Source organism: Dasypus novemcinctus, chromosome 3 (assembly GCF_030445035.2).
Source record: "Dasypus novemcinctus isolate mDasNov1 chromosome 3, mDasNov1.1.hap2, whole genome shotgun sequence".
In the NCBI taxonomy this organism is placed as follows: Eukaryota; Metazoa; Chordata; class Mammalia; order Cingulata; family Dasypodidae; genus Dasypus; species Dasypus novemcinctus.
In genome coordinates, this window is record NC_080675.1 from 99,294,965 (window position 1) to 99,303,359 (window position 8,395).

Below are 8,395 nucleotides of genomic sequence, written 5' to 3' on the forward strand. Positions count from 1 at the left end.
ACCACAGATTCAAGAAGTTCAAAGAACAATGGACAGGATAAATACAAAACAAACAAACAAACTACAAATTAGCACATCATATTCTAATTGCAGAAAGTTAAAGACAAAGAGAAAATCTTGAAAGAACCAGTGAGGGAAAACACTTTACCTGTAGAGCACTATTTAAGTTCTTAACATGATAGAGTGAACTTCTTTCCAGAAACCAAGCAAGCAAAAAGAGTGTGGAGCTAAATATTTAAAGGAATGAAAGAAAAAACACAAGTTTATAATTCTGTATCCAATGAAATCACCTTTGAAAGTGAAGGAGAAATAAAGACTTATTCTCTTTAAAAAAATCAAATTTAACACCAGTAAACAAAGGACCAGAATGAAATGTTAAAAGAAATTCTTCACAGAGATGGAAAATGATATGAAGAGCTAATCACATGTGCAGAAACAAAAGATGGGCTTTAGAGAAGGAATAAAGGATGGTAAAAACAACGTCTTTTCTAAACCAATCTAACAGATAAAAATTTGTTTAAACTAATAATAGCAGAACCATATTGGATGATTACTGCTTATGATAACTGTAATAAATTGCAGCAATGTTTTAAGGGACAGGAAAGGACTAGAACACTCTGTTAAAAGGTAGCTACACTACCTATGTCTAATACATGTTATTTCAAAGTGGTTTTAGTTCAGATATAAATTTATATTGCAATCCCTAGGGAAACAACGGAAAAATAGTGAAAAGAAGTATCATTGCTATGCTAAAGAGAGAGAATGCAACCATATAAAATGTTCAAATAAAACCAGAGAAGACAGCAAAGAGTAGAAGACACTAAAGGAAGCCAATAACAACTGTAAATAATAGAACATTGGTAAAAAATGGTAAATATTAAATAAATGGCTTCCACAATCACTTTAAATATGAATGGCCTTAACACACCAATTAAAGGACAGAGACTTTGAGAATGGATAAAAAACAAAATTCACCTATATGTGGATATGTTGTCTACAAGAAATCCTGTGGGATACAAAGGCATGTTGTTTCCATGGAACAAGTTGCTTCCTTGACCACTGAGTCAAGCTATCGCTTATGATTATTGGTGCAGATCACAATCATGGCTGGGAAAGTACACCTCCAGGTGGAACAATAACATATAGAACAGAACTACCTAAGTAACAAGATTTATGAGTATAGTTACTGATTTTTATAATAATAGTTCCAGTAAAGTTTGTTGGTGTTCATCAATCACTAGTTAATATAGAATGAGATAAGGGTAATAGGTAACTTGATTTTATGCTGAATGTCACATATGTTAGGGGTATATATACTAGCCCCTCAACCTAATAAAGTTGTCTGATGAGCTTGAGAAATCAATGCTCTCAGATCCCCTGAACACAATCTTTCTTTGTCTTTCATTCCCGATACCCTTGGGTCACCGACTCTGACAAAATCCCCTTTAAATATGAAGGAACATTAGGTGAAAAAGTAAATGGAGAGAAAAAGATATACCATAATCATATTAATCAAAAGAAATCTGATGTAGATATATTAATTCCTGGAATGGTAGATTTCAAAGCAAGAAATAATACCAAGGATAAAAAGGGGAATTACATAATGATGAAGAGGTCAACTTCCAAGATGACATAACAGTCTTGAATGTACATGTACCAGATATCAGAATCTCAAAATATGTGAGGCAAAAGCTGGTAAAACTGCAAGGAAAAATAAAGAAATTCGACATTTTAGTTGGAAATGTCAATACTCCCTTTACCAGCAGTTTACAGATACAGCAGGCAGAAAACCCATAAGAATATAGTTGAACTGAACTGTACCATCAATCAACCGTATTTAATTGACCTTTATAGAACACTTCAACCACATGATAGAATAAACATTTCATCTAACACATAAGGAACATTCACCAGTACAGATCAAATACTGCCCCATATAATGCACCTTAACATATTAAACTACAATGTAAACTATAATCCATGCTTAATGGCAATGTTCCAAATGTGTTCATCAATTGCAATGAATATACCACACTGTTGGCCGCTGCTGCGATGCCGCGGGTGAGTCGCTGGCACGCGGGCAGGTCACTGCTGGGGGTCGGGCCTACGCCACGGCCGGACCGGGGCGGCAGCGGGCAGCTCAAGGCTCGGGGGACACGCGGTTCGGTGAAATGAACCACGGAGACGAGGTCTATGTGCAGGTCTGCTTTATTGAGGAAGTACACTTGGTTTTATAGTGCAGGGTAGGGGAGGGGTTTGAGCTAGGGTGGGTTGGCTACGGGGTGATAGGGGATGGGCGGAACTGGGCAGGCAGCTATGAGATAAGCAGTGGCTAAGGAAGGAGGCAGATTATATGTTGGCAACGTGGGCGGGACTGGCAGGAAGGATAGCAACGGCTGGAAGAAGAAGATAACAAAGGCTGGGGGAAGGGGTGGAGGGAGGCAGCAACAATTGCTCCTTCTGTTTTTAAAAAGAAAGTAAAAAAGATAGAGTATTAGGTTAGGGAGGGCGAAGGGTAAGGGGGCAGAATTGACCGGCTATGGGCAAATGACATAGCATTTGATCAGGATGCATGCATAGCCCTTAGGGTCGGTGCGTGCTGGTGTTAGACGCAAGATGTTGCGCACGCTTATAGGGGTGGCCCGTGCTGTGGCTAACTTAACTGAGAAGACTTCCCAGAAATAGCAATAAAGGGGGGTGGAGGGTGCACCCAGACCCTTTACGCCGAGGGAAGCAAACCCGTGCCGGCGGCCAGAGGCAGGGAGTCTTACAGCAGGTAGCCTTACAGGCAGGATGTATGGCGGGGAGAAGGGCGAGGACGTGGGCGAAGGCGGGTAGTGGGATCAGCAGTAGCGAGACGTTGGTAATGGATTTGGACAAAGGAAGAAAATACGCTGTTAGCTTGATCTTTGGCAAGACGAATGATTCATCGAATGGCCCAGGGACCAACAGTGAGACCTAGGACGAGGAGCAAGACTGGGGTTATTAAAGGCAAGAGGTAGGGGAGGAGGGGCTGCAGGAAGCCCCAAGAGCCGGTGGCTTGGGCTCGTTCGAGTCGGCGTTGGTTAAGGCCTTTTTCAAGTTCTTTTAGGCTGGAGTCTACTAAGCCGGTGTAGTTGGCATAGATGCAGCATTCTTCTCCTAGAGCTGCACACAGGCCACCCTCTTTAAGGAGGAGGAGGTCAAGGCCTCGGCGGTTTTGCAGAACAACTTCGGAAAGAGAATTGAGAGAGTCTCTAAGATATTTGACTGCATCTCGGAGGTAGATGATGTCAGTGTCAACTGCCTGTCTGAGGTTTTGGAGGGCGGAGGCTTGTGTGGACAGAGCTGCAACACCAGTGGCGGCCCCAGCTGCAGCCAGGAGGGAAGTGACAGTGAGTACAGCAGTGATAGGTTCGCGTTTGTGGAGGTAGATAGCTTCTTGAGTGTGATCGAAGGCTTCAAAGAAATGTCTTGAGGTGTGATAAATGACTCGAGGTGTAAGGAGGATGAGGACACACGTTTCGTTAGTCAAGTTGAGAGTGGCGACAGATAGGCACGGGGTAAGTCCAGTAGAAGAGCAAAGCCATTGAGTAGTATTTAAGGGGACTAGGTATTTGGCGGAGACCTCAGGGGAGGCATAGTTGGAGCAAACGGTAAGCTTAGGAGTGTAGGTAGAGTGGGGGTGTATGCATAGACCTTTGGAAGAGATGTGTGTGAGAGTGAGCGGGACATGGGTGGACTGATTCCAATTGCAGGAAGAAGGGGAATCTTCTGTAGAGGAGTAGAAGAGTGGTGAGGGGATTGCGAGTGGATCGTAAAGGGGGAGGCTAGGGGAAAGGCATAACCAGCAGGAGTGGGTGAGGTTGGGGTGGGAGGCATTGAGAGAGGAATAGGAGGCATTTAGGAGTTTGAAGTAGGGGCTAGAGGGGAGGAGGGGGTGTGGCTGCATGCGAGGAGCGGGGAGGGAGTTAAGACTTGCAGAGGGTGTGGTAATAGCCAAGGTGGAAGAGGCATCGGGAAGAGTAGATGGGGACGGAAAACGGACAGTGGATGAGGGGGTGGTTAAGAATTTGATTGGGGCCAATGGCTGAGGGTGGGGTAGAGACGGGGCGCTTTTGGATTTCAAACAGAGCGCCGCGATCGTAGTGGCTCATATATAACCGGAGTCCATAGGGGCGAGCGGCCAACCAAGTATCGTCGTTTGGGTTTTTCACAGTCAGCCAGATGAAGTCCCAGCGGGTGCTGTTGACGACTCGGAGAGAAATATATGGGTCTCTGTTGGGGGCATTGGACCAACCATAGGCCATGGTCTCACATCCCCAGGAAGGGCAAAAGAATTGTGATGGGTTATGGCAACCTCGAGCACTAGCAGGGCAGATGTAAAAGCCGGATACAGGGTTGAACTGAGGACCAAGGAGGTGGTTGTTTCGGGTAAGCAAGCATGCTGTATCTCCGCCTCGACAGGATGAAGGAAGGTGAAAGCCTACTTTTGCTTTTCTGGTGTTTTCTATACGGCATTCAGGACGGAAGAAAATTCCAGCAAGAGGGCAAATGTGTGTGAAGAAGGAGGGAGCTATGCTAGTAACATTGTAAGCGAGAACACATTTTTCTGGGAATGTTTGGAGGGTCCAGTTGAACGGCTGATGGGAAGAGGAGCCCTGAGCAGAGGAGGCTAGCGACAGCATGAGGATAAGGAGATGAATAAGATGAGGGAGAGTGGGGGAATAGGGGGCGTGGGTGTGGGCAGAGCGGGCTCGTCTGAGGAGCTGGAGAACTTGGCATTCGATGGGGTCATCATCTTCAAGGGAAAGGCGGCTTAGGCGGCGGGCAAGGAAGCGACGCCGACGTCGTTCGCGGCGAGAGAGAGCTGGTGTGGCTTCCACAGGTGACGGCACAGGAGAGGTAGACTCAGATGTGTTTGCCTGGGGGCGCATAGTGATCTTTTGAAGAAAACCTGCAACGACAAAAGGAAGAAAAAAGAGAGCCCTCACGGGGGGGGGGGGGGGGGGCAATCAGTAGAAAGGCACTTGGAGAGAGCATTTGTTTAAACAGAAACACTTTAGGAGGGGGCTGGCTAGTGTTAAACTTGAGTGAACAGGGCAGCATCTGGGCTTTCGCAGTCAATGATCTCTCGTTCGGAGGGCATGGTGTGCTCATCATTTAGTGGAATTTTGGGGTCAGTATGGGTAAAAGAATCTCAATTGCTGTCATTAGCATTGTTTTCTGGTGTAAAAGAGTCTCAATTGCTGTCATTAGCATTGTTTTCTGGTGTAAATGGACGTGGGATGTCATCTGGGTTATGCGGTTGCGTCACAGGTCGGATGTTTCGTCCTGGGACCCAAATAGGCTGTTGCTCTGTCTCTGGGAAGATACAGGTGAAGCCTCTTCCTTGTGCTAGCAGGGGGCCGGATCTTGCCAGCGGTTAGTGGCTGGATCTTTCCAGTAGACTAGAGGAACTTGAGAAGGTGGCCACATAGGTCCCCAATGCTTATGTGTGGGAGAGAGTCCTTGACTGTCGAAAGTTAAGAGATTGTGGTGAATGAGACAAGCAGTCACAACATCTGCTGGAGCTTTGTGGGGAGAAGAGGCTCTCTCTTTTTGGATGAGCAGCTTGAGCTGTTGGTGAGTGCGTTCGACGATTCCTTGTCCTTGTGGGTTGTATGGAATGCCGAAGTGATGTGTGATGTGATACATTTGCATGAAGCGGGCAAAGGAAGCCCTGTGGTATGCTGGCCCGTTATCTGTTTTGAGGTCCCATGGGACTCCCATAAGCAGAATGGCTTGGCGGAGCGCCTTGATGCAATGTTTGGCGCTTTCTCCTGCGAGGGGGACTGCATAGCACAGATGTGAAAAGGTGTCAATGGCCACATGAAGGTATTTGAGGCGTCCGAAGGCGTGGACATGAGTGACATCTAATTGCCACCTCGAGTTAGGTCGGAGGCCACGAGGGTTAACACCTTGAGGTTGTAGGGGCCCCAGGGGGAGAAGAGGCCAAACGCGACACGAGCGCACCAGATGTTTACAGGTTTCGATGGGCAGATCTGGATAAAGTTTGTGAATAGTCCGTGCAGAATAATGAAACCAAGAGTGCAGTAACTTAGCTCTATTGATGGAGTTTCCAAGCTGATCTTCACATGTATCATAGTTCTTGGAGGCTAATGGAAAGACTTTGTGGCTCGACACAGCTGCGTCGGCAAGGTCGTTGCCGTGAGCTAGGGGCCCTGGGAGGTTAGAGTGACTCCTCAAATGAGTGATGTACCATGGCTGTTGTCTCTCCTCGAGCAGGCATTGCACGAAGGCGAGTGCTCGATCAATGTTTGAATCGCCTGGTAAAAAGGTGGCGAGTGGCAGGCTGCGGCAAACCTGAAGCATGTATAGACTGTCAGTAAAAATGTTAAGGGGCCAGTCTGGGTGGAGATTGAGGACTGCAGCGACAGCTAGAAGTTCGCCTACTTGAACAGAAAAGTCATTTGCGAACAGCAGTTGCCGGGGCTTAGGATTTTTAGGAGTGTATATGATGGCTGCAAATGCCGTTTTTGAGGCATCTGTGAAGGCAGTGACAGCTGAGGGGATTGGGTTCCACGCGGGCAATGGACGGAACGGGTTAGAAAACACCAATTGAGACATTCCCTGCAGCAATCGGTGATGAGGATAATGGTTGTCAAAGGAGCCATGAAAGAGCTCTACCAGGCTTTGCATCTGGGCATTGTTCATGATGAGGGAGGTAGCTTTCTTTGCATCTAAAGGCCAAACAATGGTGTGTGGTGGGATGCCATACGTTTGTATGGAGAGAAGTACCAAGTCAGTGGCCAACGCGATCCAGGCTCTGGTAAAGGGGCAGATTTTTGGGAGTCTGCTTTTTGACGTATGCAGGAAAAGAAGAGGGCCATCTTGCCATAAGAGACCTGTGGGAGTGATTGGCGTTGGCAGGACTAAAGCCAAAATTGGAAGGTTAGGGGAGGACCGCTCCAGGCGGCACTGCTGCAGAGCGGCACTAACTTGCTGGACGACTTCTCGAGCAGCAGGAGTGATGGTGATGCTGCGGGTGGCTGCCGTTGGTGGGCTGTCTTTGGTTTGCAAGAGCTCGAAGAGGGGTTGCATTTGCGCGGTTGTGATGGGTAGCGCCGAGCGAAGCCAATTGATTTGTCCACAAAGTTGTTGGAGTTCAGTCAGCGTCATTTTGTGAGAGACATGAATTTGTGGGCTTGAGGGCTGAATAAAGTGATGAAAATGAAAGCCTAGAAATTGAAAAGGAGGTTGGAGGTTTATTTTGTCTGATTGCACGGTAAGTCCGAGGCTTGAAAGGTTTGTCATCATTGCAGAGAGTAAGTCATTGAGGAGCGCACTGGAGCTCGCAGCTAAGAGAAGGTCATCCATATAGTGGAGGATGTATGTCTGCTCTGGAGGGAATTTAGAGCGTAGTGGCTCAATGGCATGGTTGACATAGAGCTGACATATGGCTGGGCTGTTTCGCATACCCTGTGGCAGTACCCGCCATTGGAATCGAAGCGCTGCGCCCTGGTTGTTAGTGCGTGGGACTGTAAACGCAAATCGCGGACAGTCTTGCGGGTGAAGAGAAATAGAGAAAAAGCAGTCTTTGATGTCGATGGTTGCCGCGTGAAAATGCTGGGGGACTGCGGTGGGATGTGGGCATCCTGGCTGAGGTGATCCCATTGGCTTAATATGCTTATTGATTTCTCGGAGGTCATGGAGAAGGCGGAACTTGCCTGTGTTTTTCTTGTTAATGATGAAGATTGGCGAATTGTAGGGACTGGTGGACTGCTCAATATGCCCTGCTTGTAATTGCTCTTCGATGAGGGCAGAGAGAGCTTGTAGCTTGTGAGCTGGCAAGGGCCACTGCTCGACCCAGATGGGCTCCTCTGTGTCCCATTCCAGAGGGATAGGGTCAGGTCTCGAGATGAGAGCAGTGGCCCCTATAAGGGGGGGGGCAGCGCAGCTAAGAAGGCTTCTGTGGTGATTCAAGCTTTTAGTTGGCTGAGGACATCTCTCCCCCACAGGATGGTCTGGACTGAAGAGAGTACGAGCGGGCAAATTTGGCCTTTGTGTCCCTCTCAGTCGCTCCAATGCAGGGGCTGAGATGTTCTCCAGGAGGTAGCGGCTCCCGTGGCACCTATGACTTGAGGACCAGTCTCGAGGGGCCAGTGATTGAACGCAGCGATCTCGAAGGGAATACAAGAGATTTCAGCACCAGAATCTAAAAGTCCATCAAGCCATTGTCCATTTATTTTGAGCTCCAATGAAGGTTTTTGGTGACGTTTAATAGGCGTTGTCCACATTATGGTTTTGGAGCTTTCCGGAGGGCCTCTTGGGGGAGGGGCTGAGGCCTGCCCCATCGCCCGTTTAAAGGCTGTCTTGGAACACGACAGTCGCGGGCCCAATGGTACCCTTTTCC